General features: G+C 36.1%; 1 protein-coding gene across 3 annotated transcripts in view; it reads left to right on the top strand.

The window, feature by feature from the left end:
* VTI1A (vesicle transport through interaction with t-SNAREs 1A) overlaps nt 1-27505 on the top strand; it is a 362797-nt gene that overhangs the window by 88728 nt on the left and 246564 nt on the right. The gene's annotated exons all lie outside the window — the stretch shown is intronic.

Raw genomic sequence — 27505 nt, 5'->3', positions numbered from 1 at the left:
TATATTTGTGGATACGGACAACAAAAATATGTGGTCAACAACATTTCCATTGATTTTTTTTAAATTTAGTGTTACAAAAAGTAATATTTATTTTGTAAGAGCAGGTATAATGAAAATGATTCCAAATGATTTATGAATGGCCAGTGTTTCCCTTGCTTGAATTCATGGCTATCCTATATTGGCTGGCTTATGTGATGAATTCTAAGAAATCAAATAGAAGGAGCACAGAAGGCGTTGGCATTATAGTAATGGTGAGAAAACTGAAGAAAATCATCAACCCTCCCAGATTTTTTAATAGTATGAGCGGCCCTTCTTTCTGAGGTTATTGATGGATTGGCATTCTGCCCTGATTGGAATAAAAGCCAGCTTTCAATTGTTCTTTTATTCCTTGGGCTCACCTTAAGAAGTGACTGTCCTTAAAAAGAATGTTTATAACGAGCAGCGCCCTGAACATGAGGTCAAAGGACCAGCCTTGGGTTCTGGCCCTTGTCTGTGTGACCTTAAGCAAATCACATAACTTCTTTTAGTCTGTTTCTTCTTCAGTAGAATGGAAATAATACTGTCTGTTGCAGAATATTCCTATGAAATGATAGCATAAGTTAAAATAGTTTATACACCATAAAACACTATATAAATATAAGTATTATTATTAATGTGTGGTCATTTGATGATATACAGGCATTTATCTTCCATAGAAAAAAGAAGTATTGTGATTGAAATTTGTGTTAAAGGAATTTTTAAGAAGTGTTATTTTGGGGAATGTGTCACTATACCTGTTGAACATCAGGGAACCTTCTTTGACAAAGCATCCCATCGATGAGCCTCTTTCCACAGGGGACTGGGTTGGGTTGGAGATATTCTTGCTATGACACTGATCACTGGCCATTCATAAAAGAAGTCATTAATCATTTGGAATTGATTTGGCTGATTGGGCTGCCTTTTCTCTTTCACAACACCATTCATGTAGCTCCCTCCCAAAGCTGAAGGAAATCAACAAAGAGGATCACAGATTCTGGAAGATCATGCACTGATCAAGGTTATAAGATCATGATTTGATAGTTATTCCTTTGGTGTGTACTAAAACGTAACGTCAAACTATCAATACAATCAACATGGAAAATGCCAATTTAAGAGTGTCCCCAAAACCAACCTCAGTTCCCTTGGACTTTTTAGTAGAATACAATGGTAAATTAACTCTGAAGTTTTATAAAATTAGATATTTGTATGTTTTATAATACATATATAAAAGCCTGGGAACTTCTCACAGACTGTAAAACCAAGTCTAAGAGGAGGAATAAGAGTGGGCTTTGTGGAGGTAAAGACAGATGTGGCACACAGCTAGACAGAAGTCATCATGATTCATTTCCTTGGATGAATTTGAAAGTGGGTGGAGAAATGAGAAGGCAGGCACAAAGCATTTTTCCTGCCCTTGCTTCTTACTGTAATGTGGGGGAAAAAAGTAATTGTGGCGGGCACCATGTTGCTTCTTCTCCATTTCTTGCTTCCCTGCTAGCACTCAGCCTAGTTATATCCAGTCAATCAACAGCTCTGTGTTTGTGATGTAAATTTATGATAGTAATAATCTTGTTACAGTATCAGTAGAGGAACAGCATCTTTCAAAAGGAAAAACTTTTAGCACTTATTGATTTCTTCTTAAAGACTGTGAAATGCAAGAAGGCATAGATGTGGAACAGCTATGATGACTTTTGAAGCAGCACAAAAGAGGGAAATGGTTTGCAAGTATTGGTCTAAGAACTGGTTCTAGACCACAACAAGAGTTTTCATCAGTCCACAGCAAAATGAGAGGAAAAATGTAAAAAATAGTGATTTTCTTATAAAGCAAACGTCATTAATTTGAAAAAATACACGTTTTCTAAGATCATGTTTTTCCTATTTTGGGGTCATAAAAGAAAGGATAGTTTTATGATATGATAGAAATAGTAGGTGGAAGTTATATATATATATTTTTTTCTTTACCTGGAAAAATAACAAAATTGGCAACCCTATTTGGGCCCTTTGAAATGTTTTTTTGAAATTTTACTTGGCCACAAAATATAGGAATTATTGTCTGATGTACTGAATTGGAGAAAGAGACAGCAATCCCATCCTCTGGCCCTGCTGTTAGTCAGCTGTGTGACTTTGAGGAATACTTAACCTCTCTGTACATGTTCTGTTATTTGCCAAATGGAAACCTGACATCGGATTCTATATATCCCATAAGGTTGTTATAATGTAAAATGAGATCATATATATTCAAGTGCTTAGAAAGCAAATAGGGCTCTGGAAAAGTCATCATTTTTATGTTTTCATCAGCGTAAGTGGTTATCTCTGAAAATTATTGGCAAAAGATTTCGACAAAAATCTGTAGACTTTTCTTGATGACCATTATTGGCAAATATCATAAAAGAAATTTTGATTATTATATATAATCAATTATTTGTGGAATAGAATAGAAAGCATATTGACCACTAGCATCTTCCTAGTAAATAATAAAATTCATCTTCTAAAATTCTTGAGTCGTTTTTGACATTTTTAAGTTATTTTTTCAAATTGGCAGTTATTGTCTCTTTAAGAATAGCTGCTGAACAGGGGGACTCACGTCCAGAATGTACTTGGTCTGAGCAAATGCATCAACACATGATTATTTCTAAGCGCCATTTACAGCTTGATATATATTGAGTTTAATACCAGTCAGGTTTCTTCCGTGGCTTCCTTTCTATTTGAGAAAACTGATGAGGTTACAAGTTAATTGAACAACTCCATTTAGAAATGAAGAGACAGATGGAAGAGTATATGATACAGAACTAAAGAGCTGATGCTAGGACATCTCACTCTGAGACTGACATCAAGAGGCACAATTATCAGACTCATTAGCAAACTTCCTTGGGAGTGACCGTCAAAGACCAGACACTCTGGTGGTTGTATGAGCCATCGACGTGATCCAGTTTAGCATTTTTATAAATTCTTGTCCCAGAATCTGTGAATAAAAAGTGACTCTTTCTTTTTTCATCTACTATTAATAGTCAGATATGACTCTTAGCTATGGCGATACCTATTTTGTTTGAGGTCAGGGCGTTAATATTTAAAACTTTGGGTCATCTGCCCTTAATGCTGAAATTATGATTATTTTTTTCTCTGAATTAAATATCCCAGAATTACAGTAGGCACAAAACTAATGGAAGCTGTATGATGAATAAAAGAAATAGGCTGAAAGAGAAATTATACATGGGCAGAAATGCAAGGCTCACTCTCTTCTTTCAGTATGTAAACAGGTAGTTTAAGATAGTCACCACTGTCCCAGCCTATACCCTAAATGGGCCCAGTGCACCTGGCAGTACATCTCTGGAACCAGGGGAGTGTTTGTCTACAGTCAGTAGCCTCACATCTTTGAAGAGTGATCTTCACCATTTACCAGCCTTGCTTCTGCCATCCCCGAGTATCCAAGCCTTATGGGTTTGTACCCTTTCTCTCAGTCGTCACTTCAAGCCACCTAGCTCTGATGTCCCATTTGGTCAGTGTATCTCTCTACAACTGGGTGCTGTGCTTCTGCCAGCCTTCCTGCCATGAATAAGAGGTGCTCCATCCTTCCCCAAGGGCCCCGCAGGTTCCCCACCCTGGACTAGCGATTGGACATATGTAGACATCATACAGTGTTTATTGAACACTTAATATGGGCCACACGCTGTTCTCAGCACTCTGTATTTACCATCTCTTTAGTCCTTACCACAACCCAAGGTACAGAGAGATTAAGTTATTTGCCCACACTTATTAATCGAGCTAGGAAATAGTACAACCAGACTATCTGGTTCCATGCTGATTCCATGCTCTTAACCAATAAACCACACTGAAAAATGAATGGGCCCCACATACCTAGATGACCACATACCAAAGTGACCTGTTGTAGTCAGAATAAGTCATGTTCTCACATCTGTTAAGTTCCTTTTCATATACTTTCTTCAGAAACTAACTATTGAATACTGTGTGCCATGTGCCAACGTCCCTGTTCCCAGGTAGCTTATGTATCAGAACAGGAAGGAGCCGGGAGCAGGGTGAGACAGACACTTTTTTAATTAATAAATAAATGGACAAGATTATTTCAGATGGTGGCAAAATGAAGCAGGGTATGAAAGAGTAGCTAGTGAAATCTGTCTTAGGTGAGCTAGTCAGGAAAGACCTCCTAGACAAGTGCCTCGTAAGCTGAGTCTTGAACTGCGCAAAGATGCCATTCGTAAGCACACGTGAGGCTGATCATCCAAGAGGAAAAAGCAAGCACAAGGGCTCTGAAATGAGAAGACGTTTGGGGTGTTCAGGCAACAAAAAGAAGATCAGTATGGCTGAAGCAAAGTGAGCAATGGGCGTGGTACACAATAAGGTTAGAGCCACATAGGGTGAGATTTTGGGGGGCCCCAGGTGTCTGAATTTGACTTGTAGGGTATGATGCCATTGGAGAGCTTTCAACAGGCAAGTGGCCTGCTCTGAATCATAGAGGACAAGGATTGTAGGGGAGGAGTGGCAGAGGAATGGGAACAAGGAGACATATTAGGAGGTATATTATAATAATCCAAGATTTAGTCCTTTTACTAGTTGAAAGGAATGGAAGGATTGGATGGTGAAGATGCAGGAGAAATTATAGCCTTATTAAAAGTCATTCAGGAGCAGGGAGCTTGAAATTTGTCATTAATTTCCTTAACAGTTGGCATGCGATCTCAAAGATTCTTCCTTGAGGATATCCCCAGAACAGATGGGGACTTATTAGTCCTTGTACCTGGTAGGACTTTACACAGACAATGGCCAGTCCATTAGGCTGGTGGTAATGGACACTTGTGATTATAAATCTGAGCTTAAGACCAAGTTTATGATAATATTTTATTTGAGGAATAAAGATGATGATACCTATTTTCTAGAGTTTGTGAGAGGCATAAATAAAGTAATGTATATAGAAAGATTTTGTAAATTTCCTCACAAAAGTTTTTTTTTTCCTCTCTAGAAATCTTCACTTTAGGTATGTTCTGAGTATAAACATACATTGCCACTTTGCTTAACTTTGTATCAGTCTAAAGAGAAATGGGTTAGTTCCATTCTACCCAAAGTGGGGCTTGGGACCAGCAGCATCGGTATCCCCTGGGAGTTTGTTAGAAATGCAGCATCTTGGGTCTGCTCAGATCTACTGAATCAGAGTCTGCATTTTAACAAGATCAGCAGTGATAGCTGTGCATGGTGAAGTTGAGTTAGAAGTCCTGTTTTCAGTGTTAGTTTTTCGTCTGTGTCTGTTTGAACTGGATAAGTCATCTCATTGAATCTCATATACATGTGTATATATGTATAACTACACGTGTACAAATATTCAGGCAGGTAGCTTGTATTGTTAACACCTACACTTCCTGTGAAATACAGGTAATAAATATGGCTGTGTCTGCTAATATTGGTGATATTGGATTTGAGAATTGTCTATTTAGGAGCTATAATAATTATTTATCTCACCTTAGTTAGGCAATACTTGGCAACAAGAATAGCTAGGAACCTATCCAGTAAGCCTAAAGGGACTACATTATACCACTTTATTTTTGTCAAAATATATTTTCCCCTATATTTAACACCACTTAACATTCTTTTTTTAAAATAGCACGTTTATCACAATTTCTTGTATATCTTGTTTTATTAGGGAAATGCAAAGGTAGATTTTCGGAGTAAGAATAATACCAATGTTATTTATAAGTTATTTTCATAAAAGAAATATTTTCTACCCAAGTCTTATTTGTTATAGAATTGATACAGAAGATTAGTCCATTTCTTTTTTTTCTTTAATAAATTTATTTATTATTTTTGGCTGTGTTGGGTCTTCGTTGTTGCGCACGGGTTTTCTTTTTAGTTGCGGCGAGGGGGGGCTACTCTTCGTTGCAGTGCGTGGGCTTCTCATTGCAGTGGCTTCTCTTCTTGCAGAGCACAGGCTCTAGGCGCAAGGGCTTCAGTAGTTGTGGCTCACGGGCTCTAGAGCACAGGCTCAGTAGTTGTGGCGCATGGGCTTAGTTGCTCTGCGGCATGTGGGATCTTCCCAGACTAGGGCTCAAACCCGTGTCCCCTGCATTGGTAGGTGGATTCTCGACCACTGTGCCACCAGGGAAGCCCTAGTCCATTTCTATTTGAGAGTTTCCTTGACAGTCCCATTTCCTTTCTATGAAGATTTTCTCTCTCTCTCATTTGTGTGTGTGTGTGTGTGTGTGTGTGTGTGTGTGTGTGTGTGTAAGGAGTCCCATCATCTAGTTAGGTAACACATTCATCACCTCACATGTTTATCTTTTTTTTTTTTTTTTTCCTTTGGTGAAAACATTTAAGTTCTACTCTTTTAGCAAATGTCAATTATATAATGCAGTGTTATCAACTATAGTTACCATATTTTACATTAGATCCTCAGGCCTTATTCATCTTATAGCTGGAAGTTCTGTACATTTTTACCAAAGTTTTTACCCTTTGACGTGTATTTTTTTAAATTAAAAATATGGATTTTACTTCAATTTCAATATTCCAATACTATGTTATAGTTACCTAATTTTAAGCTGCAGATACTTCCCATATTAAGAATATACTTCCAGGCTTCCCTGGTGGCGCAGTGGTTGAGAGTCCGCCTGCCGATGCAGGGGACACAGGTTCGTGCGCTGGTCCGGGAAGATCCCACATGCCGCGGAGCGGCTGGGCCAGGGCCGTTGAGCCTGAGCGTCCGGAGCCTGTGCTCTGCAATGGGAGAGGCCACAACAGTGAGAGTCCTGCGTACCGCAAAAAAACAAAAAACAAACAAACAAACAAAGGAATATCCTTCCACAGGCCTATTTTACATGCATTCAGATTATTTTTGCTTTATATGATTACCTTGTCAAAAATCTTCGTTCATTTGACCAAATAGTCAGAGAAACATATGGAGTACTTCTTTTTCTTCTGGAAAACAGATCTTAGAATTACAGCATTTTTATGAGAATTAGATAATTTATGTACACCACTGTTTCTGTTTCTACTGTGTCTATGTCTTTTTTTAAGAGTTCATACAGGAAAAGCAATCAATAGTGGTATCAGCTTACATTTTTAAAAACCAAACAAAATGTTTCATGTTCAGAACTTATTTAAAGAATCTGAACAAGTGCATTTAAGATGTGAAGTGCCTTCCTTTGTATCTTTAATTGTCTCAAAGCCTTGGCTGAACTATTGATGGAGTTCACCTGAGCCTTTCATGGGGCTCTGTGGGGGTTACGGAGTATGATACTGCAAGTTTATCATATTCTATCTTTCGGCTCTTGATAAAATATTCTTATTTTAATCAACTCACTATAGAACTCACTTAGAAATTCTAGTCAGGTTTGGAAGTATCTATTGAGACCATGTTTTTACCAAACCAAAAGTCAGTCATTTTCTTTATTTTTTCAGGAGTTTCTTCCATGTCTACTGACATTTTCTTATTCTTCTATCTCTTCCTCCTCATTATAATTAATCTTCTTCCGCTTCCTCCTTTTTCCCCTAATTCTTTTCTTCAAGAAGTATTTTGAGTGTTTACTATGTAATAATTTGATTCAAAAATATAAGTCCTTGAATGTATTAATTTATCATCTACAGAAAAGATTAATGGTTGAAACAATGCACAATAATAAAATATAATGCCTAAAACTACTTTTGAAGTTACAAGCTAGCTTTGGAACTGAGCTAACATCTCAGGAAATGTAAGAAAGTTGTTGTTGTTGTTTTCCCCTCCATTTACTGACAAGTCATATTTATAAAGACTCCTGGGAACGTAGACCCCAAAAGTATTAACTGTGTGTTCCTTGCTCTTAGAGCTGTTATCAGTTGGTAGAAGAATAAATCTCTGATTCTGTAATATTAGTGAGAGTGGTACAGTATTATATGAAAGAAGGCAAATACTGTATTTCACTTATTCAGCAAGCTTTCATTGAACTCTGCTGAGTGTCAGATGCTTCAGAGATGCCGAGCTAGAAAGACAAGATACCCCAGTCTTGGTTCATCTGAGTAGAGGATGTTCTGTCTATAAACACTGATTCAGATTTTTAACCTGAATAATAATTTTGTTTAGGCACAGATTGGAATTCAGAAAGGCACTGCCATGTTTAAACTAGTGCAGAAATAACAAGTTAACACTTTATGTTGTTCTACAATATAGGAACAGAAAATGGGATTACACAGAACATGGGATTATACAATTGGGTTGATATTAACCATCTATTTTATCCAGCCACATATATTTTAGAGAAAAGATTTTTCTTTAGAAATGTTAAACTTTCTGACAGAAAAAGTTATCTCTAGAAAAAGTTTCTCTATTCATCATTTTGGGTGATGGAATAAGTGGTTATGCTTTCAGAACCTTAAAGATATCTCTGCTAGAATAGGTATTTTTTTAGATGCTGAGAAGAATTACTTGACCATGTCCCGTGAGTTTTTAAAAGTCTACCCAGTGGTAAAAGAATCATTTTAATGTGTAGTTATCACTTTATAATTACAACCCTATCAAAGTCTTACTTCTCAAAAAGCTGTGGTTCTGCTCTGAAAAGAACAGAGGAGGTTGTCATTTAGGGTGAAGCTCTTAAAGAGTATTTTCAAGTTGTGCTTAAATTTACTTTGTGAGGTTCCCTGAGATATTGGTGAGCTCCACAGTGGTAAGAAAAGGATGTCATTTAAACCCTATTTGGAGAACCTTCTCCTTAGGTGGTCCAAGGGAATTCATAGGGTTCATTTTTAATCCATTAAAAAGTATTATACTCATTTTTAAAGGTGTCCTACCCCGTAATGCCTATCACTTTGCGAGTTGGTTCGTAAGATACATGTGAAGCCATTCTTACTCTGTTGCATCTCTGTGAGTTGAGAAAAAGAAAGACGACCAAAGCAGGTCGCTAAAATGCCAATTTACTTTCAGATATTACAGTGAAGGACGGTTAAGCTTATGACCTTATTGCACTGTGCTTATATAACTTTCCTTGGGATTTTTTTTTTAATCAGGTTTATTTTCCCTTTGAGTCTGACTTCTAGTGCCCAGAACTTTTCTTTTCAGCAGTGTTTATGTATTTAACAGAATTTTCTGAGGTGGGTGCCACAGAATTTTCACAGCATGAGTTCACATTGGACTAAGATTTTGTATACGACTTATACCAAGTGGAAAACTTGACGGGCATGAGCTTTAAAAATGGCTTTTTTTGTGTGCTCTGTTTTCGTCTGTATTTCCTGTTGGGCTACAGTGTTTTCCAGCGTTGCCATAAGGGAACAAAGTCAACATTAAAAAATAATTTTTTTATTGAAGAATAGGTTTTTCCAGGTAAAGTCATTATCAAAGAGACTGTCATCGTGGGTCATCATTCATGTTTGGCACTGTGTTGCCCTTTTGCATCTTGAGATGTACATTCTAAGTCATAGTTAAATAAATATCTGTTTATTTAGAGAGAGGAAGAAACCACCCTAAAGCCAGACAAGGAAAAAAGCTTTTTAAGACTGTCCCTTTTGGAGGAAAAATAAGCATATTGTTGGGTAGTCTTAATATTATCTTCCATGTCGGTCATCTCATCACAGTCAATTGCCTAAGGTCCTGATCCACATTAAAAGGTTATTTTTGTCCACATACAATACACCTTTTTTTTTTTTTTTTAAAGAAGATGTTGGGGGTAGGAGATTTTTTTTAAAATTAATTAATTTCTTTATTTTTGCTGTGTTGGGTCTTCGTTTCTGTGCGAGGGCTTTCTCTAGTTGTGGCAAGCGGGGGCCACTCTTCATCGCGGTGTGCGGGCCTCTCACTATCGTGGCCTCTCCTGTTGTGGAGCACAGGCTCCAGACGCACAGGCTCAGTAGTTGTGGTTCACGGACCCAGTTGCTCCGCGGCATGTGGGATCCTCCCAGACCAGGGCTCCAACCCGTGTCCCCTGCATTAGCAGGCAGATTCTCAACCACTGCGCCACCAGGAAAGCCCTACAATACGCCTTTTAAGTTGACCTTAATAATTGTTTTTATTCCCATTTTCAGTGCTATTTGCGACACATGGCACTTGAACAGAGCACAGTGGAACCTTAACATTTATTCCAAAAACAATTTTGGGGCCCTAAGAAATTAGTTAGGGTCCATTAGATCTGGATTGGGCTAAGTCAATCTCTGGAATAACAAGAAAAAATATTGCCTTAAATGAATATTATTAGCAAGGTTTGCATTTGGGAGTCATGTAGGGGAGATAATCAACCCACCTGAAAAGGAAAATAGATTTTATGTAATTTAGGAAGGCACAGACCCTGGCCCCTTTCTAGGCACTTAGAATATAAAGTTCCTTTGATAAGCTGGGATATCTTGGCAAAATATCTGTTTGGGAAATACATAGCTATGAATCCCCATGATGAATATAGTTAGTGTTTTTGAAGCAGGGTGGAGGAAGTAATTAAGTCTATTTCACAGTGTCAGGGAAAGACTCAGAATAGATGAGCCTTCTGGAATAAATAAAGGGTGAGCTAGGGAAGTGGGTAAACCATGAGCAAAGTGGGTAAACCATTGGGGCAAGTATGTGACTCATGAGAATTTCTAGAGTGTGTCTGTGGTATAGCTAACATTCATCTTAGTTATTAAGTATACTTGAAAGTGATAACATTTATTTTAAAAACATTTTCCCTCAAACTTTTTATTATTTCAGAATAACCTTTCTAATTCACCTATCCATTTTAATAGTCAGATGTGTAAGTATTTTACATAATACATTATAGAGACTTTTAATGCTTTATAGTCTTTGGTAATTTTCAACCTTGCGTTATGTGCTGTAAATAATAATGCTAATATTAGGAATAATATTATATAATCTGCTTTGAAATTTTCCAACTACTTTTAGTACATCTTTTTACATCTATTACTTCATTGTTTCAATCAATACGTTAACTTATCCAAAGTGGAGATCGTGTGTTCAGATTAAGTAGGCTGATCCCCTGAATACTACCCCAAATGCCATCAATTTTCACCAACTAGAATGGCTATTAAGTTTTATTTGATTTACTGTTTCCCTCTTCCTCATTAGCATATCTGTGAATTATCTCTGATGTTCGATGCTCTATGAAAACCTGTTGATGATTAGAACCTGTTACTTAAACAAACAAAACTCTGTTATAAGAGGGATACACAAATTTAAAAGATTCAGCAATTTTTCTCACCAGTGTTAGCATAGGACTTTTACAGTGTCATCCAAATTTTTCACATAGGTGAGTTAAAGAGATTGACTGCAGTGACTTTGTTAATATAAAAAAGGAGACCTTTTTTTTCCCCCCAAACATTATGACTCTAAAAGGTAAGCATGAAGAAGATGGACCACATATCTTATTGCCTCACTGATGCTGCCTGCCAGCTGTGAATTTTCTTACTGTAATGAATCCCCTCATTTTTATTGCTGTGTACAAGGTACCGTGCTTTATTTTTCTTCCTACTTGGATTTCGTGTAGGATGCACACCCCATATAGTCCTTTAAATTCACACTGTTGTGCAAACAAGTCGGCCTTTCTGTTCTCTCCTTTGTTAACTGTAAACCTTGTGGCGCAGCAGTTCTTTCGTGCCCTCCATGAGTTGCTGGACTCTGCTCAAATTAAACACTGTAAGATTATCAGCAGGCTACAAAGGTGGAGCGGATCTTTCTCTTTGACATTTTGGTATGATGTTGTCTTGATCTGGAAAATGCTAAAAAATTTGAGGGAAATAATCATCTCACACCCGCCCGTTGTAAATTGGGACTTCGTGTCTACCACATAAAAAGTAGGAAGAACACATGTATAATTTTTGCTGTCCTTTGAGGATTCCAAAAAAAAGTTACATGTGTAAAATGCATAGAAATTATTTTTTTAATCCAGTGCCAAGTTGGATCACCTATCTTTCACCTGCAGTGAAGCAAAATGGAATGTTCCTGGAGCTTTGTAACTAGACAGACCCCAGCTTCACGTCTTGTTCTGCCACTTAATAACTGGGAAACCTTGGGCAAGTTCCTTCGCCTTTCCATGTCTTCATTTCCTAATATATAAAAATGTTTGCCGGTCTTCTCTGCGGAGGTTGTTGTGAGACTTACGCGAAGTAAACTGTAAACACACTCGACGCGTGTTGTCTGTCATAGGTGCTCAATAAAGGTTAGTCTCCATTATTATGCTACTTTTCATAATAACACTAGCTGCTGTGAGCAATAAACCTCAAATTCCCCAGTGGCTTGATGCGGTGAAGTTTATTTCTCCCTCTGGGAATAGTCCAGCGCAATTGCTGCTTATGAGCAGATGGGCTTCCACGTGGTGAGTCAGAATTCCAGGTCTCTCCCGCTTGGCCGCTCTGCCCAACACCCGGCTTTGGAGGCCTCTACATTTTGCCAGTGCCCAAGGCAAAGAGAGAATGGAGAAGGCACACCCAATTTTAAAGCTCCGTTGACAGCAAGTGACACATCTTGATGCTACATACATTCCACTGGCAAGAACTAGTAGAATGGTGCCACCAAGTGCAAGGGGGCTGGGAAATATAGTTCCAACTGGGCAACCACTTTCTCCTCACAACTTTAGAGTAAAGAAGAGAAAGAACAAATATACATGGGTAGTTTTTCCTCCTCTGCCGTACTATTTGTTCTTGTCCACTTCACTGCCTCATAATCAATTAAAACTCTGGCTTGTAACAGTATAATGGGATGAGATGGAAGCGTAGCTGGCTTATGGGTCAGGTCAGTGGTTATCATCTTGTAGAATTTGTGACAAATGAAACCTCTCTTATTTATATGGGCACATTGAAGAGTCAGTAATATCATTTGCTTGCTTTTCTACCAGGCGTTTATCTCTGTTCACTTCTCAAATTTATACTCCTTAGATCTGTAACAAAAGATAATTCTGCTGCATGTGTTTTCATCTAAGTGTTGACAATAGATACAAGTCAGCAAATTTATTTATCTCATTTCTAAAGTATGTGCTTAAAGAACATTGCAAACTGTCACAACCAAGAGAAACCTAAGGAGGCAGGGTGACTAAACGTAATGTGGTATCCTAGATGGGATCCTGAAACATTAGACAAAATGCCTAAGGGCGTTAGACAAAAACTAAGGAAAATATGAAACAAGTATGGACTTTAGTAAATAATAATTATCAGTATTGGTTCATTAGCTATGACAAATGTACCACAGTAATATAAGATGTTAATTATGGGGGAAACTGGATATTAAGTATACAGGAGCTCTGTATATCATAAATTTTCTGTAAATTTAAAACTGTTCTAAAATAAGGTTTTTTTTTTTTTTTAAGTACGTTGCAGTCACAGTGGTCTTCATATTTATTGACCACCCATAGTATAATATTGTCATTGCCGCAGACCTGGCCTCTCCTTTCTAACTTTTATATTACCACTGTCAATAATTTGGCCTTTCCAGTAACTAACAGGACGTGTGTATATCTAGAGCATCTTGCTTAGGTTTTGGCACTGGTAAATGCTTTAGGAAAGTTTGTTTCCTCTTTCTTTCCTCTCCTTCCCTCGGTACTTCTAGTAATTCTGAAAAGAACAAGAAGAACTTTTATTTGGCTATTGAAAGGATCAGGCTAATAAATCAATGTTATGACTCCAAGAAATATGTGATATATATGGGGACATGGTCCCAGTGTCCATGTGATTCACCCCCATGTGCCGTCTTTAAGATGTGTAAGAGTGCATAGACCATTTTACTTATTAGAACAATAGTCAATATATTTTTTTAATTTTGCAGTCTAAAAAAAACACAACAGGGTGCATCATGATAATAGAAATGGTTCCTATTTTTCTTCTCTTCCAAAGTTACTAAAACGTTACTGTTCAATTTTACAATTGAAACAATTTTTTTCTCTGTATTTAAAAGTGCCTAAAATCTATTCTTGAAAAATTACTTCACATCATAGTTTCTCAAATATATATGTTTACAGAGAGTGAGAGATTCCATACGTCAATAGCATGAAGAGGCAAAACACTTGTAAAAACAATTTTCAGTTATTTTTGTTTCTCCTTATTTAACTGCCCAAATTGTGTAATACTAGGATTTATATCTAAAGGTCACTGTCTCTGAAAATTCTATAGTAACAGACTTTTAAAACTCTACATATATGTTTTTAACTTCCTTGGTCTATTTCTTAGGATTATTCTGGCGTCCTGACGATGATTTCTTGATTTCTCCAAACACAATTGTACCCATTTCAGCAGTATTAATATGTGAAAGGAAGTGGAAGTTCGAATCCAGATTTGTTGACCCTTGAGATCTTATATTGACCTTAGTAGGTATTAACTTTTTAGATCAATAAGAGCTGTTATTGACCTCAAAGAAAAGTCAATACCCTCTTGTTGATTTGCAGCTTGAAAATGTTATACATTTTGTTCTTCATTATTACCCTACTTATATTTCAGCCTTTTTAAATAAAAAATGTCTTTACTGTTTCTGCCAAGAGATCATCATGTCAAAATATTTCAGTTTTGGTGTTTAAGGAGATAATCACCGGACATGGTCGTCGTTTTAGGTGGTTTTTTTTTTTAGTTTTTTAGTGGTTCATTTTAGTTTTTTGTAAAATTACAACTGGCTGAGATTCATGCTGTTCCGGAACGTGAAGTATACTTAATTGTATTTTATTTACTGTGGTTTTTAACATTTGAGAAACAATTTAAAATAATCTATAGCTTATGGCAAGAATATTCTGACATGTATATATGAGAAATGAAAAGAAAGTTAAATTGGAAATAAGTGGTCTGAAAAGCAATTAATTAATAATGTTTTTTGCCTTTCCACGTGTAAATGAAAAGGACCAGTGCACATGCGTGTTCAGCATGTACTTTTTGTGTGGATAAACATTGAAAGCTTTTAAGTAAGGACTTGTGTGGGTTTGAATTTTAGAGGCCTGTGCTTCTGAAGTTTTATTAAGTGTTTAAGTTTTAAGTATTGGTAGAGAAGTGGCTTTTTACATCATCATTGTTTTGTATATTAACATGGAAATGTCAAGCTTTGCATAACTTGAAATGTCTCAGAATTGCCTATTGCTGAAATTCAGATGTCAGAACAATACTTCTGCACATGTTTGACTCTGATATTTCAACTCTAAAAACCTCATAAATGATTCAGTATCACTTTGGCCTTGTTATGATATAACTTTAAAAAGAGGTAGAATGATCTAAATGTGGTTTAGGAAGTGGTAGTCTCATTTAGTCCAGGCCTAAAGCGCTAATTTCTCAACCCATTAATGGTCATTAGTCCTTTTTTAAAAATATGTAACATTTTGGTGAACATTTTGAATTTTAATGAGGATTCTTTCAGTATTTTGCACCATTGCAAAAATGAAGCTATTTCATTTTTGAGCAACAAGACTGACTTATATCTTACCCCAATTTGTGATATTAGTTCATTGTTATGGAGTCCTCAATATTAAAAAATAAATAAAAAGCTCTCTTTTTTTCAAGAGATGAATGCTTTCTAGGACATAAATGATAAATAAAGCCTAAGTGACCTGTAGAAATAGACCTTCTACTATGAATTTACTCTTCCAAAGTTTATGTGGCATCTGTACATTTAAAATTTTAAACTTTAGAGCTGGAATGAGCCTTAGATGTGACAAACTTGACTGTCATTTTATACAGAAAACTGTATCTTGATGTCTAGTTGCTATATATTGCTACTTGGTTTCATTTTTTATTTAAAAATCTCAAATATTGTTGACCACTACTGGTATATTAATCATTTGGAATAAAATACCTTTACTACCCCCATATTTTTATATTAAGTATTTCCTTTCTAATGGAAAAAAAAAAGCTTTCCCGAGGGGAACTTTATCACTTAAAGAGGCTTATTTTCATACATGTTCCTAATAGGTTTACTTGCTTTTCTAGGATATAAAGTTATGACAATTAAAATATGCCAACATTTCAATACGATAAAATTGATATGTTTGGGGTCTTATATTCTAGAAATAAAAAACACCATTAGGGTCATAACATGGAGTGTGTACCTTGGCCGTTTCATTGTTTCCTCTGCTAGGAGATTAGTGGAAAATAAGCTCTGCAAATTAAATTTTATTGCAAAATTATCTTCCGATGTTCAGCAGTGAAGATAATATTGAGTGATAAGGCTGCAGTGGATTTTGTATAAAGCAATTACAGCATGAAGACTACAATCTGAATGAAAAATAGCTCAAGCTTTCCTATAATCTGTAGAAAACCTCATTTTGTAATGTTTAAAATTGTCTCATTTTATACAGGTGATTATAATACTTAAGGTATATTGCAGCTTGAAAGCAGCATTACTGAATGGTTTTAACGACCATTATCGGCGAGAGGTACAAGAATACATAAATATATATTTTTTCATACTTGGAAAATTATCATTTCAAAAAGTCTCTCTGCTACTGGAGTTCCTTCTCTAAAGCTTGCTTTATCCATTGAACCCATTTCACTCTTTAGATAACTACTTATGAAAGGTAAGATCAAACTGTCCACTTGTGTATTTTACCCTCACCTTGGCACATGTAAAGAGGGACTTCTATTCCAGGTCTCCATTGTATAATTGTATAGTTGGCCCTTTAGTAGCTTTATTTACACCTTAGTTCCTGAGTTTGTCCTTTACATAGTAATTACAAACAGATAAGAACAATGACATTGTTCTTGAATTATGTAGAAATTGGTTTGAAAGGGCCTCCTACAAGTAAACTTGAAGAAGAAAATGTGTGTGTGTGTGTGTGTGTGTGTGCACGCGCATACGTGTATGCCCCCCCCCCCCCGCAAACTCAGTTCATATGTGTTTCCTGGCCTTATATTCTTCTTTCCCACCAATCAGTCAGGGCTCATTTGGTGGGTGTCTGTTATGAACAAATTAGTGTCACAAGGTACCAGAATGGTGTAGTCAGATTACGGCTATGTCAGCATTGAGACTCTATCCCAAGGAATTGAACATCCAGTAGTATTATACAGCAGAAATTATTAAAGAGATATATTTGTTACCTGATGTGCAGAAAATCCTGTCATCCTTTAATTAAAAAAGAAAGAGAGAAAGAAAGCCATCCCTTTTAGTAAATAATAGCCTAAAAGAAAAAATAGTAATTCAGAAGAAGTTACTTTTTACTTTATACAGGGAGCTTGAAAAAGATAGCTTATTGATTCAATGCACAAAAATACTTATCATAGACTTATCATGTAGCCATTACTTTAGACAATTCATCCAGCTAAATTGACTCTAATGCCATCATGAATGAAGTCTTTGGAGGTTTATCAAGACGAAAATAGCCCATTAAGAAGTGATCTGAACCAGTTTCGAGAAGGAGAGCCTGAGACCTGGCCTGTGAGGCTTTGGCTAGGAAAAGTTCACTCAGTGCTGGGCATATACCAGCTCCACAGGCCCCAACTTTATTAGTGTGGAGATAAGCTGATTAGGTCTTGTCAATCAAAGGTGCCCATATCTCAATTGAGAGACACACACTCTCTCAATTTTTCTTTAAGCATTGAAGCAGGCAACAAAGAGAGAGATGTGTGGTATGCATCCCTACGGTTGTCGCCATGCAGGGTGCAAGGGTCCTGTGATGATGTGATGACTGTATTAAAGAGTACATCAATTTGTTTTAAAGTGTTTTGATTTTTTATGGTGGCATTAAGAGAGAGAACATTGTGGTTGCAGCTTTACTAGAAAGCAAAGAGTTCTAGAAGAAAAAAAAAAAATGTCTCTTTGAAGCCTACCAGGGCTTTGAATCTTGCTGTGCCAATGGGCGCTTAAGTGCTCCTGTAACTGGCAACCTCAGATCCACCATCAGCTTAGGAACTACCTTCCTCTCCAAATTATTCATTTAGAGGAATAGGAGAAAAATGTTTGTTTATTTTTTTTTCTTTTCTCTTAGCTTTATTTTTTTATTTATTGAGGTATGGTTGTTTTACAATGTTGTGTTAGTTTCTACTGTACAGCGAAGTGGAGTTCCCTGTGCTATACGGCGGGTTCTTGTTAGTCTATTTTACACATGTTAGTGTATATGTGTCAATCCCAATCTCCAGGAGAAAAATGTTTAAATTGACCTAAACGGAATTAATGTTTATCAAGCACAAGTTTTTATTTTTTTAGAGGATTTAATATTTTGGATAAACATATGACATATATGATTATAACGATGTACCTTTATTCAGTTGTATAGAAAGAAATGCTTTTAAATGTTCCCCAAGCACAGATTGGTAGCATTGCTCCATTTAATTCTTTTATACACAATCCTTGCTTTATATACCTGGAAGATAAACCTGACTAATAAATACAGGCTGTCAAAATGGAATTCAGTAGGGCTTCAACTTGAGATCTCATCATCTAGTCAGTATTGAGAAAAAGGTAGAGTGATGGTGTAGGGGGAAAACCTGGCCTTTTGTTCTTCACATCTGAAGTTTGCTCACTGCAGGCCCCCTTCGCACTTCAAATGAAACAACAGAAGGAAGGCCGTCCTCTTCTTCGCTCACCCGACATGCACCCCCCAGTGCTGCAATCCTGTGCGGCCACCTTGCCACCGTGGATTATCTCTTCATCAGCTCTTCTTCTCATCACTCCATCCATGTCCCATTGACCAGTCAGGCAGACCTCTTATGAAAGACCAGTGCTTATTTCAATAAAATGGGAATTCTGTACACACAGACCCACAGCCATTCTAGATGTTGCTTGTCACAGAACAGAAAGGCATTCTTGCTCCCCAGACTTGGGTACCTTTATTAGGCGTCCTTTGAGAAAAACAAAGATTTTAGGAGATGAAGACAGGACTGGTAATAGTATCTGAAATGGAAAAGGTATTTCATTTTATATAGTGCTGATTAGGTGGAGCACACACAGTGATAAGTAGGTGTGAGTTCTGTGCACATGGGCGTGGACGTGCTCACAGGTACCGAGAAAGGTATGTCCAGCTTTTAGGACATGTGAGATAGAAAAAACTGTTTTGTCACTGGTTCTCTACTGACCCAGATAGGGATAATTGCGGTGATGACTGTATTCCAAAGATTGTATGATCTAGAAGTACCTTCTTAGTTGTTAGAGAGATCAAGGTCAGTGATGCTTAGAAATAGGTGTACTTTAATATATACAGATTTTCTACTCAGGATATTTTCCAGTAAGACATTTTATTACTGGATTTATTTTAATATTAATAAGGTCTCTGGAATACTTGCTGTTTTTTTTTTCCCTAAGAAAAAGTTACCATGCAACTTTCCAGAAATACCTTTTAAAAAAATAGGGCTTCCCTGGTGGCACAGTGGTTGAGGGTCCGCCTGCCGATGCAGGGGACGCGGGTTTGTGCCCCAGTCCAGGAGGATCCCGCATGCTGCGGAGCGGCTGGGCCCGTGAGCCGTGGCCGCTGGGCCTGCGCGTCCAGAGCCTGTGCTCCACAACGGGAGAGGCCACGACGGTGAGAGGCCCACGTACCACAAAATATATATATATATATATATATATATATATATATATATATATATATGTATGTATCGATGCGTTCACATATTGGATATGTGTATCTTGTGTGAGCAACTTAGGTAAGCACTTTCTCATTGCTTAGGTTTGTAGCTTACTGTCACTGTTTCAGAGAAAACTCTCTGACAGCTCCATTTAAAGATTTCCTTTCCTATCGTATCAGGCCCCTCCCTCATACCACTGACCCTAACTTATAAGGATGATCCATAACTTGTTTTTTACCTGTCTTCTCCAGAAGAATATAAGCTTCCTGAGGGACATTTTGTGGCCTGACTGAAAGAAATGGGCAGCTCTGTTCTTTTAATACAAAGCAAAGTGCTTATTTCTGAAAGTTCCCCACTAACCTTTAGGATTACAATAATTATAGCTATTTCCCAGACCACTTTTAAGGAGATGTATTGTGGCTTTGTGACATTTAAGGATTTGGCTTTATCTCTCACTGTGTTGAAATTCTTAATATATTCAAGCAGTTCTCTCAAAAATACCATTGTGTGTATGTGTGGTTTTCTTTAATAATATTACATTTTCTCGGCAAAGTGATAACTAAGAAAAGTCTACTCTACTCAAGCTAGTCCACCGTGCAGCAGTATCCTCGTTAATAAGCATTCGGTGTTAAAGATTTCAAGCTAATAATGAGTATGGATTCACTTTTTAACTTACTGTCTACTTTAGTGTTGAGCTTTGTTTTTCTCCACTATTTACCAAGTATAATTTCATAAGTTTACTTCAGTAACTGTTTTTAGGCTATAAAATTAATGGTGAAAATTAGGTTGCAGTATGATAATATTGCCTTATCATGAATTCGGGTATAATGTTTGTCTCACTGAAATCCTAAAACGAGGAGCTTGGGAAGCAATGGTTGAACTAAAGGGCATTAGCTTTAGTAGCTTTGAATTGTGTAAACCTCAGTTTTCCTCTTTATTATACGATGGGTAAAGCATGTAACCATTTTTCTTTTGCTGCTTATAAGGATACAAAAAATACTTAAATTATTCCACATTAAGCTGTAGGCATCTTCAGTTCATAGCAATGATTTCAGAAAATTAATTTTTTTATTTAGCAGCTTAACTCAAAAGAGAATAAGATATTTTGGCATGATTCTCTGATCACTGATAACTAAAAAATGCTATTTGAATAACTTTGGAAATTGCACACTGAAATAGATCATGCTTAGAATCAGCATTTGAAAAAGGATCCTCCAAAAAAAAGTCTTTAAAGAGAGAATTCAGGGATACCTTAGAAATACATGGAAGAGTATCATAAACTAAAGACTGCTGGCTCTTATTTCCCCCTCAGAAATATTTTCCATCAATAAAGAGATAGTTTTCTGAGTTGCTTTTATCATCAGCGTTCCACCCAGCCCCCCACAAATTAAAAAAAATCTATCATCAGACTCTCTTTATGAGGTACCAGAATATACCGATGCCACTGGACGTCCTTAGCCTCAGAGACACTACTTTTTTACTTCATAAAGGTAGAAAGAGTATTCTGAGTCACTTAATGAACTTTCTGTCAGGAAAAAAAAAATTTTTTTTTAATAAATAATGTCAGATGCTTATTTTTCTGCTTCTCAAATGACCTTTCAAGTAGTTGTCATACAGAATATTCCTGAGTTACAGTTAGTTTATCAGGAGTAAACAGACATAACTTATGACACTGGAGGTTTAAAGTATCATCATTAAACTACCAGAATTCAAAAGCAATGATGTTTTATTATTTAAAAACAATCCATATTTTTTCATATTCTTCCTTGAGGCATTAGTATTTGTTCAAGAAATTAGAGGGCCACGATCTTCTGTTTCTTTATGTTTAACTTGCAATTCTGTTTTGCAAATACTTATTTCTGAAGACAAGTATGAAATGTATATTTAGGATAATTCAGTAAATATTACCTCAACTTTATTTCTTTTAGGATGTTATATTTTCTTAAGTAACAAGAACTAGATAACTTCCAGAAATGGAGGATTCAGAAAGCAGTTTTATCTTTGTGTGTTTGTGTGTGTGTGTGCACACGTATATGTGACTATATAAAATAGATTTTCTTTTATAACAACATCTAAGTGTCTCTTGATTCAGATAGTTTTATCACAGCAATCACATGTTGTAGGGAGCTCTTTTGTACCATTAATAATAACTAAGACACAATAATCTTTTTAAGGGAGAGAAAGAGAGAAGAGGGAAAAGGTGGAATTTGAAAAGGGGGGGAATCTGTTCCTATTCCTTCCCTGAGGCTGCACTGTTTATCACTCTATCCTCATTCGATAAAAGTGAATTTTATAATAAAATTTTCCCTAATCGGGCACTGTCAGTGGAGGTGTCTTATCGCTGAGAGGAAAATGACACCGATCCTATCGGAAAACAGAAACGATGTCACCATGTTTGCAATCACAGCTCTTCAGCCCCCATATCTACCTTCTCCACAAACACCAAGCAGTGCTTTTTTCATAAGAACATCAAAACCCAGCAAAGTCATTAAAATTGCACCCGCGTAGAGTTGCAGGGACCAGCCGCACTAGCGCAAAATGGGATGTGGGAAAACAGACTCTCTAAATGTGCTAATTCCATTGTCACGTGTTTACAGCTTAATTTTAATCAGTTAAAAAAGCCACACATTGCAATAAATTGGCATTATCTTCTGTGACACCAGGAGACACAGTTGGTTCAAGGATTTAGAGGGTCACTGGCAACAGTATATAGCATTACAGACAAAGTATTTTTACGCTTGAACTATGGTAGCTAAGGTACAATCCCCAGTTAAGACTGCAAACAAAGACTATAACCCACATTGCACTAGGTTCAACTTGCAGACTACCTTCGTCCTTGATGGACTTTGTATGCAAAACAAAGAATTTTGAGAATTTTTAAAAGAGTAATTTATTCATCATATAAAGAAATTTTAAAGTAGCCTTTCAGTGCTGTAGCCTCATTGCATACTTGGCAACAGACCAAATGGTCTTTCCATAGACTTTCTCAGTATACTTGTTTTCCAGTCCTGATGTTTCATTGACTGTGTTTACATTGACCATTCGACTTGCGAGCCTAAACAAAGATACATTAACACGCTTGAGGAAATGCAAACAGAAAATAGTGTCATTGACAATTGTTGAAGGCCAACAATGAAAGACTGTCTCTAATGGTCTTAATTTATTAACGTCAAATTAGCACCAATATATTTTTACACAGTTACGTTCAGAAATTACTGAAGTAGAAACTACTGGCAAATTTAATTTTAATTTGTTCCAGGGGTTATTCTTTGGATATATGTATCTATTTCAAAGCAGAATAATCCCTTGGACATGGAATGGCTAGTCTGCATAAGAATATCTGGGAGTAACTTTTGGACAAAAAGATTTATTTTTCCATGGCAAAATGTAAGATAGCACTTCAGTTGTCTAATTTAATATTTCAGCTTTGTTAATTGCCAATACATTTACAATATGGTTTTAAAACATTAGACATCATCAAGTTTATTTTAAAAGCCTAAGGTGATTAAAATACCTACAGAAATGTTGGGAATTGTCAAACCTCTGTCGTTTGTGAAATAACAGTGAGTGCAAAAAAATTTCAATTTCATCCTGAAACAGTTTTTGTTTGTTTGTTTTTTCCTGATTGACAGATCTGATCTTGAGGGAGGAATAAAAACAAAAAAACAAGTGCAACCACAACTTTTATGGTATGAAAAGAGCTTTTGGAATTAAATCATTTGGCAGTGACTGAAAAAATAAACATTTGAGTGGCTTTTGTTTTAATTTCGTTTAACACTTTATTGATTTCTTTATACCAAAAGCAATAGAAAGAAAAGATGACGTAATAGTGAACCAAACAAAAATAATTTTCCAGCACATCGTGCTTGTCTTCACTGCGAGTTTAGTTTTCTATAGTCAATGTCAAATTGATCAGACCTCTGCTGGGTGATTGAAGTACATTTTTTTTTTTTAATCTCACATTGTGAAGTTAAAGTGGTGAAGTTGCAGTGTCACTGAGACACTTTTCCTGATTGCACTCGCTTTGCCACAGAGGCTGGCTGAGTTATTCCACTTCCTCCATATTTAAACAGCTTGAGTAAATTTACAGGGTTACTTTTTTTTCTTTTTTTTTTTAACAATAGAGAAAAGGAATGAGTGCAAATTTTGAGCCCAGTTCTTTTCTCTGCTAGGATTAGCAGCCAAGCTCTGCATGAAGGGAGAAAAGTTGGGAGTATGTATAAAGATCTTTCCTGTATGATGGCTCTTGGTTTTTTAAAGGAGACACTCACAAAAAAAATAACAGGAAAGTTAATTGTGTACAACGGAATGCTGGCTTTTGTCACACATCTAAAAACTGGTTTCATTGATTTTGCTTAGACTTTACTAGTAACTATGGGTCTTTGTCAACGATTTTTTTCTTTCCTTTTTTTTTATTTGAGGAGATGGGCCAGTTTACATTTCTGAATGTACATTAATGTTAAAAAGGTTGAGGGAGATTATTGCTATGTGCTGCCTTGAAGGAGAACAGCTCCCCCCTCTATATTTGACTGGAGACCCATAGGATGTGTTGATTGAAGGAGATTTATGGATGGCAGCATATTTATCAAGTTTATCCATGAGGTAGCAGAACAAGTTTTATCCAGCCTTCCTATCACCTGTACCATAAAACAATAGGCCTCTGTTTAATTAGCCTAATACAATTGTTAAATTGAAATAATGTTCTTGATTTAAAATATTTAATGCATGTGCTTAGTGTCTTTTCAGAGAAAGGCTATTTTAAAGGAGATTACAAATCACAGTATCATATGTTATGCTGACAGGAAACAACTATTGAAATGTTAACTCAGCCACAAAACACCATGCTTCTTTAGATTTTTGGCAGTGGAGGAAATAGAATTTCGAACTTATTCGAAAAAACTATACTACTTCACGTTGAATGAAAAAGACTTATTTTTATGTTTTATTTATATTTTTTCTCAATTTATTTTAGTTTCACAGATAACGGTGAAAATCATGATGCAGCAGGAACAGAACTCTTTCATGTGTGCCTCTCATTTTTCAAAACCGTATTATATTTTTGAACCATATTCATAACTACACAACTGAGTAGTTTTCACATTATCAGTTAATGTTGTATTATACTTTTCTACACATAGGCTGCGCCATTGAGCCACTAGTCAAAGAAATGTCTCTTGAACTGCCTGTAGTGCATGGACGTGGAATGTAGAGTAAATGGAAATGAAATCAGGACCGGCTATTAGCTTTTTAAATGTTTGTCACTATAATTAATACAGAAAAAAAGGCGTATTTTGATATACTTAACTAACAGTTTTGGATCTTTTAAGATATTTTCTAATAATTTTAAATTTACTGCTTTTTTAAAACAGTTATTCTTTCAAGTTTTAATTATTATTTCCTCCATATATTAGTAAGTATATAAGAAAAATATAAATCTAGAAGAAATACAATTTTTAATTTAAATACCTTAAGTCATTTTAGTATTTTTTATTGACTGAAGACTAATTCAAATTTATTGTAACTGAAAAGGTAAACACCATTTAAAATAACTGTGACGCGTCAAATACAGTTAACATAAATATGTGCCTGGAGATTTTACATTGAAACTTACCTTTCATATCTGCAGGAGAGACTTGTGAAGTCCAAGTGAATAGTGTCCTCCTCTAATGGAAGAGAAACTGTTCAGTAAATCTAAATAAGAACAGTTTGTTATCATGAATACATACTGCATTTTCCTTTTATTTCCATTAATATTGGAACTAACTGATATATGAAAAACTGTAGTTATATGTCTATTAATTTTTACCCTTTGAGTCAAGAATATATTAAAATAATAGATTTTAAATAATATTTACAACTACATTACATTTCAACCTAAATGTTTCTTCTATGTTGGAAAATAAAATTTTAAGTATAACCTAACACTTTTGTTACATATATGAGAAACCTAAATTTTATATATAGTTCATATATATATAAACTAACCTTTATATCATTTTTGATCTTTGCATTTTGTAGAGGTGCAGATTTTAAAAGCAGAGTGCTCAGAGACTATTTCTTTGCATAAATTCATTTTGTGTAAATCACTGTTTTCTTACTTAATAATTAGAATGACCTTGAGAAAAGTGAGATATTGCTCTTGGCTAATGGAGAAGTTTGGGACTGAAAATTTAAGCAATAATATTTACAACTAACCCATGGCAAAAGTGCCAAAAACACTAGTGTGATTTGGCAAATGAGACTCCTCCTTGGATCCCCAGCACCCGAGGCCTCACGTGCCCCTGTTTATAACACTTACCCACGAGCACCCCATTGCTACATATGTGAATCTTCAGGGGAAGATTTCTAGAAAATATGTTCATCAGTCAGTTACACGTTCAGGAAGTCTTCCCCATTGTTTATACTGAGGCTGACTCAATTTGGACACAATATCTCGGTTTATCCTAAGAAAAAAACCTTACTTGGATCAAATAAAAATCTGTTGTATGTAGTACAGCATAGAGCTCATAACATAATTTACTTTATAAAATGTGGTTTGTTAGGAGTATAATTTTTACCAGTTTATGAATTTATAAATGAGTGGCAGTTCTATTTTTCATTACCGAGAATATGATGTGAAAATGTATTATGGCTTCCATTTATATCATCTTAGTTTTATTAAGAAAAATAAGTCTCTGATATTAAATAATCATATTAGAATTAACAGTGTGATTTGAAATTTACAGCATCAGGCTAACATGTATTTTATTTCTTAGTGTATTTAAATTTTTTTTTTTGATAGTGAATAGAGGTATCAAAGCAAAGGTAGTGTAGCTCAGACTGTGTGCTGGGAATCTGCAAAGTGGGGTAATTGATATTGTTAGTCTGTTACTTGTAGAATATCTCTATGTTGTGATTTGAGATACTCAGGAAGTGCTGTATTGGTGATTTGTCCAAATCAAAGAGTAACACAGTTACTCCAAAGGGTATGGTAGAACATGTCTCTCTGTTTATGACCTTAGATTGTCTGGCTCTTTCTGGAAAGGAGGACTGTTTTAATTGAAGAAGAGTACTAAGAATTAGCACTTAAATAGGGCACACATCTATGTAGGCAGAACTAGATTGGCCTTTGTTTAGAATGTTACTGCTTCCTAAACTGACTAGATTGACTTTCACTATTTGGCGGTCATGTTTGATATCATCTCACTTTAAAGTAAGGCTATGTTATGTACCCAAAATTCATCGTGAAGCCCAAGGTGATATTTCACTGCTGTTTCAGAGCAGCTGAAACCGACGTATCAAGAGAAATATGCTATACATGTTAAGATACTGTGGACAGAGAAAAAAAAATATGGTCTCAAATATAAGCACCAAATTACAAGTCTCAGAAGGAATTGCACACACCAAGATGTGATGGAGCTTTTCATATTAGCAGCTCTGTGTGCCTGTGCTCCAGGTATGGAGCCAAGAGAATTGTTTACTAAACAGTGTCAGGTGATTCTCCTTTGAGAGGTTGGAGAGTTCTAGATAACATCCCCAATCTTATCCTATAGCATTACCCAGCAGCTAAAAATTACCAGGTACGTTTAAATGGTCATATTTTACTAACTTGTATGGTTTATTCAATTTGGGGATTATGAAGTCTTCATGCTTTTCCTCCTGCTTCCTATAACTCTCCTTTGACCACCTCTTCTTTGTGCTTTTCTGCCATGGAGCAGACGCACTCAAGAGGTACAACTCACATAGGTTCATTACAGGCCTTCTAGAAGTGCGGAGGGGAGCAACCATTCGTAGAATGCCTTCTGTGACCCAAGCACACACTTCATTCAATCTTCACAATAATCTTAGAAGGTAGGTGCTGTTGTTCCCATTTTACAAGCAAGGAAACTGAGGTCCAGAGAAGTTAAGTACCCAATCCAAATGAAGGACCATCTGAAGTCCTTTCCCTTATTTTTTTTCATTATTGCATGCTAAAGTGTTTAGTTATCCCAGTTGACTTCTAGTATAGAAAACAGAATTGAAAGGTAGGTTGGAACATCTGTTGAGTTAATACTTTGAAGGCAGAGGTAGCATTTTGCCCTCTCCATGGAGCCAACTCCCATAG

Source organism: Phocoena phocoena, chromosome 16, assembly GCF_963924675.1.
Source record: "Phocoena phocoena chromosome 16, mPhoPho1.1, whole genome shotgun sequence".
Classification (NCBI taxonomy): domain Eukaryota; kingdom Metazoa; phylum Chordata; class Mammalia; order Artiodactyla; family Phocoenidae; genus Phocoena; species Phocoena phocoena.
The sequence above is the reverse complement of the archived record's forward strand: the minus strand, read 5'-3'. Positions and strand labels throughout refer to the sequence as shown.